Below are 8,523 nucleotides of genomic sequence, written 5' to 3'. Positions count from 1 at the left end.
CTATACAAACCACCCATTAAGACAAAATGTATGCATGTGTGTGTGCGTGTTTATGTGTGCTTATGTGTGTATGGCTGTTTATTTTTGCTGAGAAGTTCTTACAATATAGCCTAGATTTTCTTTTGACTTTGCTCGCTTATTAAGTCAAAACATTGGGAGGAGAACCTTTACCTAAGTCATGTAAGCTAGGCTATACATAGAAATATAAGGCAAAAGCTTCTTTAAGTTTAGGTACAGTAGGCTAATAATGTGAGGACACCTGCCCAATCATATAACTATCAAACAAGTTCTGTTGTTATAAGTTGCTATCTAAGTGTACTAGTCTCTGCATTAATGCCTTACTTCATTCTGCACTCCTGGATCAAATCATCCAATTTCACGTCTGTTAAGCATTAGACAACTCAGGTCAAGCTGAATGAGGGAGTGTCATCATTACCTGGAGCATGTTCTACATAGTCCGCCGAGAAGGAGATATGTTCAATAGAGGTATATTTGGAGCGCTTCAGTCGCTCCAAATATATGTTATATAAAAATATAAAAATAGCATCCTTTTATAAAAAATATTTTGTTTATTAACACACATAAAATACATAATTAAAATAATAATTAAAATGTTCAAATTAAATGTCCATAATATACACTGAAATGTGCAAGATCTTTCTGAAATGAAAGTAGTGATTTTCTGCATAAGACCCATCCAAAGAGAAAAGAGATTAAGAAAAGAGATTAAGAACATTGATTTGCCATCTTCAGTCTTCTAAGTGCTGGTGTGCAAGAGAACCAGTGACCACCTGGAAAATAAATAAATCCTGAGGTTAGGCCTATGCTAGCTATCAGAGCATGTGATAACCTCATCTCAAATCACAACTGCTTTGTGTAGTCAAAAGAGTCTAATTGCAGTGAACAAACATTGCACAAACGATTGTTTCCCAACTGTACTGTTGATTCATGGGTGTTGCCACTCGAACCACCTGTGTAGTGTGCAGAGTGCCGATTTCCCTGATGGAAAATTCCCATGCAACATACAGGAACGCCTGCAGTGAAGTGTTTGCTTACTGCTGGACCTAACGTACACAATATGGCAACCAATCATTATTGTTTCACTGACTGAAAGGGGGCAATGACCTCTCCTTTCCCAGCATCCAGTATTACCTCTTAATACTACTGTACTATTAAAACTACTAAATAACTAAAACAATGAGGTCGTATCGAATGGTACAATAGTTTTGGGCCCCTTTATCCAAACTTGTTCAGGACATCCTCAGAAAATGATCTGCAGATGCAATAAATTACTCAACATCCAATAGGCTTTACACTGACATCAGCCTGAGCTGAGTTAATTTAAGTGGAGTTCAAAGACTTCAACCTGTGTAATTGAAAAAGCAGCAAGCCTGTTTAAAAGAAGAACAGTCAATTGCATGTTGGGATAATGTCATGGATGTCATAGTTCTGTACTTTATGGCAGCAACATAAACACACAATGCCCTCAAAATTAAACGTATTTCAGAAATTAAATTGAATATGTTTGAAATTATGTTACGTACGAAGGCTAGAGAAGTCGTTCGACTCTCCCATCTTCATTTATCTGCATCAAATCTCCGGAATTCTTGAAAGTACCCAGTTCCAAATTTTTTTGCACTGGAGTGTCAAGACTTCGATCATATCCTTGGTTATCGTATCCATGGACTGTTGGACTCTCCCAGCTTATTTTTGTTGGAGCATGAATCGATACAACTCCGTTGGTCGTCTTGCCAATGCATTTCTCTCCTGCCTCCAAAGTTTTAATTCCACTCTTCGAAAGCCTCTGGGATAACTTTCTAGCCCATTGTGTGAAACTGTCCAGACTGCTCTTGTCAGAGTCCATAGATGTGTCTTTGATGTTTCCCGCGTACCACATTATCCACCAAATCAAACTGAGGAAGACGATGATTGCGCCAGTGTATATTAAAAAGTCTCCATAAAACCTCCCGTCAAGACGCAAATTTCCAAAAATTCCCACCAGTAAAACTGTCAAACCGACGATGTCGAAAATGATTCCGAGAACAAATAAAGGCACACAGGCACCCACACATTTCGCCGTGGCCATGCTTTAACTCTCGGTGGTATCTGGTTGTTAGCATTAGGGCAACATTTAACTTGTTTTTCGAGGCACACATTTCCCACCTGCACAACACACCTGTTTAGCGCCCCGCCTTCTTTGATGACGTCGTATACAAATATATCAGAAATCACAGTCGGTGTCAGTGCCCATCTCAGAGAACACACAGCAGTTGATCATATGGAGAAGACATCATATTTATTCCGTTGTTATCCGGTAAATTCGATGTTCGCGATCACGAACTCATTGATGCGAGATATGTCACTTAGTTGGCTTTAGTGAAGTTAACGTTTAAAAAAAAAAAAAAAAATGAAAGCAAATGAACACTGACACGTCCTGTTCGCATATGTTGTTCCTTACCGTTTTAGAGGTCACATCAACACAATTAAACTTCAGTCCCGACAAAACAGGCTGTAATTGAATAGCCTTCAACATGTAAAGTAACAGAGGCATCTCAGGCGTGTGGATGATAGCGCTGGTGTATTGATAGAGGGCGCCAGTTACCTTTCTAACAGTTGCATTTGGCGAGTGCGCAGAGTTCATGCGGCTGTAGACCACGCAGTACCATCGACACGCTCGCAGTTTACACGATGGGTAAGAGGCTTTAATTACAACTTTCCAGGCCTCTAACTAATCATCAATATTCCCAATGTTATTTAAAGCGAATTCTGACACGAATCGTCCAATTATAGGCTAATGACCCTGGTAGCTTAGTCGCATTTATTTTTTTCATAACGGATATAAAGCCACCATGGACATGGATGGATGGATTTGACTCTGATATCAGAATTATGGCACACCCTCCTATTAATGTGTAGCATATATCGATCTATGTGCATATTTATCTTACAGTTTATTAAACTGAAGCATTTCCATTCACCACACAGTGGTGATAGAGCCATAGGAATGTGTGATGCATGCATCAGCCAAGTATATACCCAGAAGTCGCATAGTAAGGCATATGAAATAATTAAGTCCTTGGGGGGTTTAAACTGTGAAATGACAAAGGCTCTCTGGAACTCGCTAGAGCCTACTGAAACCTCCCAGAAGATGCTCTTTTTGCGTAGAAATTATGCTAGTGCTGTTTACGAGATGCTTGCGTTTCCCCTCACTCTCATTCCTCAAGCATGTGCTGGATAGGATTTGCTGTCACTAAAACTATACTGGAAAGCAATATATTCTCCCAGTCTTATGGTGGGTTTGCGAGGTGTTGTTATAAGCAATGCCATTATTTACTCCATAAGAAGCACGGTCAGCAAAGCATACAAGTATCTGGTAATGCAGAGGGGAGTCAAATGAAATACATCAGACCAGTTTCACAGTGTCAAATACAAACAATCCCTTCTGAAAATGACGACTTAGTCTGAACCCAAAGATCAATCTTAGTCTGAAATAATAGATGTGTATGCACTATGGAAGTATGATAGATTCATGAGAGTATTTAATCTAGAAATGGACACTCACTTTACCCACAGCGTGTTAAGCCTCTGGAATCTGTAAAGGGAATAGGTGCAGAAGAGTTTTCATTTGAAGCCAAATTTGATCTGAGACCTCTCTTGGCTTCACTATAAAGGATTGCATGTAGTTATATATTTGATATAGTTATGTAAGACCACACTTTGTTCCTGTAAAATTTCCACATGAAATCACCCAGAGCAAAAATGGAAAGGATGAGGCAATGCAATTTCTATTGTCTTTTGATAAACATATTGTAGGCCGGTGATGCATTTGTCTTCCTATACAAGTTTCCTGAATGTGGCATCAGAAATGTTTTGCACAGAAGTATGTAGCATGTAATGGACTGATGAAAATCACAACTGCAAACATTAAAGACTACTCACTGAGGGAAGGTTAAAGGCATCCGGCGATTTGTAGAAGTCTCCAGAAAGTTCTTTATTTGCTGCCTTTAGATTTTCATTAATGGGGTTATATACTGTAGGTCCTGCTTAGAGAAGGTGAATTTCCATATAGTGTGTGAACAATGTTCGGCTTGTCATGTCAAAGGCTTAAGATAGCACTCATGAATCCCTTGACAGCTTACTTTTCAGTAGTGGAAGGCAATTTGGTCCAAGGGAGGGCTGTGCGGAGCAATTTTGAATGTACTTGGGCAGATGAATCTAAAGTTTAGTTGAGAGCTGCTTTTCAGCAACTTGTTTCATGGTTGAAGTCACGTTAAACAATTCAGCTCAATGAGAGATGACTGAAGATCTAGATCAATAATGCCTAGGGAGCTACTCTCATTAGGGTAAAGTTTCCCGGGGAGCCCTCAAAAGAGCCGCAGAGTTGAACATTAGATTTAACTTGACAAATGAGCACCGCTTCCTATCTCCTCCCTCAACAAGCGCGCTCGCCTCGCGCACACGCCCAGCGTGGATGTCAATTTGGAGCGGTCGGTCTGGCTTTCGCCGTTTCTGAGGTGTCAGATTTCGGGCGTTCGGATGCCGAGGCTCCCTTTTCCAAAGGATGCTGTCTTTCTCCCCCCCCCCCCCCCCCCCCCAATCCTTGATTTCCCAACGGAGCCGCAGCCTTGACACGCATGAGCTTCCTGGAGCATTTAAGCAGACGTCTTACCCTGTTATCAAAGACAGTTCCTCCTCATGGTCTCTCCCCTCCACTCCCCCCCATACCCACCACCACCACCACCACCACCACCACCAAAGTACACTTAACTGCACACGGCAGACGCCCTGCCTTCACACACGTCTCCCTGTCTGCGTGGTGGGTGGCAGATCACCAGCTCATCCCCGACCTCCAGGGGAATGGCGTACAGTAGATGATATTAGAAGTGGCTGCGGAATGAGGTTTTTCCCTCCGGGGGCAGATGTCGGCGTTTTTTTTTTTTTTTTTTCTCGCGGCAACCGAGCAAAAATGTGTTTTGTGTCTCTCCCATCAAGGGCGGTTAAACTGCTTGCAGGGGGTAATTTGGAGAGGCGAAACTGAGACTTCTGATGGGGGGCAGTTAGAGGGGGCGGTGAGGGGTGGGGGTGAGGGGGGATAAGAGAATAGGGAGCATGGGAATATCTGCAGGTGCCACCCGTCAGTAAGATGAGAGGGCACCTCCTCTCATAGTCCTCTGACTCAGTAGCCACAAACAAGGGTCCTTTGGGTCACATATTTATAGACAGTGACCACAGTCACAATCTCTCTCTCTCTCTCTCTCTCTCTCTACCTCTCTACCCTCACCCCCAACCTCCCCTCCACAATCCCCTCTCCCCTGCTCTAGCTTAGATGAAACTGGAAAAAAAAAGAACCTGGTGAAAGGTTCATTCCTCCCTTCCACTCCCTGCATCCCATGTCATCTGCTTTGGTCAAATAAATCAGTGCAGAAAGGCAGCGGGGAGGCACAGGGTGTGATGCTTATTCCCCATCCATCACTCTCAAGGTCAACTCAACAAATGGAGGGGACCACACAGGCCTGACTGGAGAGCATGTTTGTGGCACTTGTGTGAGTGTGTGTGTGTGTGTGTGTGTGGGTGGGTGGGTTCATGTGTGTATGTATGTGTTTGTACTCTGTATTTATTGACCATGTCTCTCCATACAACACATCTCACACACAGTGGCACATGCCTCGTGGTGCGTGTCCTTCTAGTACACACTATCCATCTTCTGAGACCCTCCTCCACCTCCTCCATCACCCCCACATCAACCCCCATTCATAACTGGGAGAGCTCGCTCAGTGGCAAGGTCAGGACCACTTGACCTTTGAACCCACAGCGCACACACACATACACACACAGTCTTGTATTGAATGCATCACACCCACGCGGAGGGTCCTTTTCCACCCAAACACACACACACGGGCGGCTGCCTGATTACCGACGCATGGTAAATAGAGCCGAAGGAGTGCCTGCGGCAACAGGGAAGTGGAGGAGAAAGCTTCTTATCTTGCCGTGCAGATACATGCGTAGATCTTTTCCCTTTTTAATCTGGGGGGCTCACAGTCCCACGCAAGGAGATGAAGAAGGGTTTGATTCATCTCGTCCTTGAATTATTTAGACTCGGCTCACCTCTTTCCAGGCCGGCCTTTCTTAAAAAGAGGAGGCCTGCCGGAAGCGGCTGTTTCCGACACCACCCCTTACGGCTGGGACCGAGAACCCTGCTTGGATTTAGATGACAGCTGTGGAGGGCCAACTCTCGAGCGATCTGTCCTCCCCTGTCACACAAGTGCGTCGGCCTTTCTCGACGATACGGGAGATATAAACAATACATATCCCCGTTCCTTCGTTCCACTCGAGCTTCACCTGCTCGGCGGCTGCAAGAGGCCGGCAAGGGAGCGCTTTCAATGTCGTCTCCGGCAGAGAATCGGAAAGAGAGATTGGAAAAGGTGTTGAAGCCTCACTCCATTCAATTTCCAAGAGCCGCATGGGCCAAGGTCTTACAGCCGAGGTGCATGGCGTCTGCTTCTGCTGTTCAGTCTGTTGTCAGGCATGCTGTTCCAATGGTTGCCTTTTAAAGCCGAAATTATAATGCAGCCCCATAATCCAAAAATAATTAGCGACTTCCTTGGCATGAGCCAATTCATTGAATTGTATCACTAATAGGGAAACATAAATGGATTGGGCAGCGAAGCTTAAACGGCCCACAACAGAAGTAATTCTTATTCACAGGCCATGCTGCTAATCAGGAAATAAATAAATGCTATAAATCTTTTGTCCTAGGAGGCATTCATTATGAATTTTGTCGAATGAGAACGCCATTGATAACCCCCTGCCCCAGCTATAGACAGGAACGGAAGGGAAAGTAATAACTATGCGATAAGCGACCGTATGCATAGTTAGAATTCTCACATCACAGCCTGAGTGTGTTTTTCACTCTCCGAATGTAGGTGTAAGAATGTAGGTGTGTGAAAGCATGCAAATGCAGGTGTCACAGGAGACACAGCGCTCGAGTCCAAATGTAGTTGTGTTGAAAAGAGACCGCTTGTTATCAGAGAATCGGTGCGATACAATAGCTCGCAACCATCCAACAAAATATAGTAGCCTATGCCAGATATGTATAAGTGATGTTTAATCTTTGTGTCTGCAAGCGCGTTGGAGGGGTGATGATGTGTGAGGCAGGTTGGCCAGTCTGTTGTCTTACAAAAGTATCAGGCATGTTCTTTTCTTTCTTTTTTTATGTGTGCAACATGCCAAATTCCACTACAGCATCATTTTTGTCTTTGTTTTTCTGCCTTCATTTTTGTTTTGTGTCTTTGATTGTTTTTTTGTTTGTTTGTTTGTTTTCCAGGCTGCTCCAAGAGATCTTTATGATTTTGGGCTCCAAGGAACAACCCATGCCCGTGGGCAGCAATAAAAAAGAATCCACCATATATTTGTATGAAGAGAGGTGAGTGAGAGTGTGTGTATGTGTGTGTGTGTGTGTGTGTGTGTGTGTGTGTGTGTGTGTGTGTGTGTGTGTGTGTGTGTGTGTGAGTGTGTGCGAGGGGGCAGCTTGGTACCTTTTTGCCGTTCAAAACCGGCAAAGTGTTTTGGCACAGACAGAGAGAGAGAGAGAGAGAGAGAAGCTTAAGCTCCTTTGTTTGATTCAAGATTTTTGAGAGCTGAGGGAAAAAAAGTGGTACAGTGATCTTTTGTGAGTCATGTTGAGATAAGTGGATGCATGATAAATACTGTGACTTGGCCTTACTTTTCCCCAACTCGACTGCTTCAGGATCTTCATAACCGTTTATCTGAAATATTGCTGGACTTAATCATAGCTTGGACTATTATGTTAAAGTAAAGTGACTAGCACTTAGCAGATGCTACACTCATCATGAAGAATTTTATTATAAGACAGCATAATATTTTCACTGCATTCCATTCTTACCCACACAGATAGGATGAGAAGCATTCTAAATGACAAACATTGAATAATTGGAGAAATTCCATGTATTCTAGCACTGTTGATATTTGATGTGAATTAATCAACCACTTTAGCCCAAAAAAACACAGTATGTGGGGTAATCGGTTAGAAACCTCAAGCAGCGTCAGCTCCAGCCAGGTTCACGAGAAGGGACCGTAACACCAGGTCTCCAAGGCAACCAGTAAGTGCTTGTGATGGATGCGGGTTCTCGGCATTAGTCTCCGTCCACGGAGAGTGAGTCACTCACCACTGAACTCTGGCTGACCATTACAGGGAGTCCCCTCCGTGCTCATAGTCTTGGTCTCGGTGAGGTCAATATTTTTGCTGTTGGCGACTGACTGGACTGCACCACAATAAGTGTTCACTGATGCTAGTGGTTTTCTGGATCAACCTTTAGCATTCAAAACACTGAGAAGAGTTTCACATATTACTGTGGTTATGGACGTATGAATACTGTGCTCATTACTTTCCAGTAATGGTTTCTATTTTTCCTTCAAATAGTCTTTGCCTGGCTACACACACACACACACACACACACACACACACACACACACACACACACACACACACACACACACACACAC

At 43.6% G+C, this 8,523-nt stretch overlaps 1 long non-coding RNA gene across 1 annotated transcript; it reads right to left on the bottom strand.

Annotated features, from left to right (window-relative positions):
- Positions 1-546: 546 nt before the first annotated feature.
- On the bottom strand, positions 547-2,184 carry LOC134070177 (uncharacterized). Its single transcript, XR_009936901.1, has 2 exons — positions 1,545-2,184; positions 547-791 (listed from the first exon to the last, which is right to left on the bottom strand). It is a non-coding gene; the product is annotated as an uncharacterized LOC134070177 (long non-coding RNA).
- Positions 2,185-8,523: the final 6,339 nt, after the last annotated feature.

This window comes from Sardina pilchardus, chromosome 22 (assembly GCF_963854185.1).
Source record: "Sardina pilchardus chromosome 22, fSarPil1.1, whole genome shotgun sequence".
Lineage (NCBI taxonomy): Eukaryota > Metazoa > Chordata > Actinopteri > Clupeiformes > Clupeidae > Sardina > Sardina pilchardus.
The sequence above is the reverse complement of the archived record's forward strand: the minus strand, read 5'-3'. Positions and strand labels throughout refer to the sequence as shown.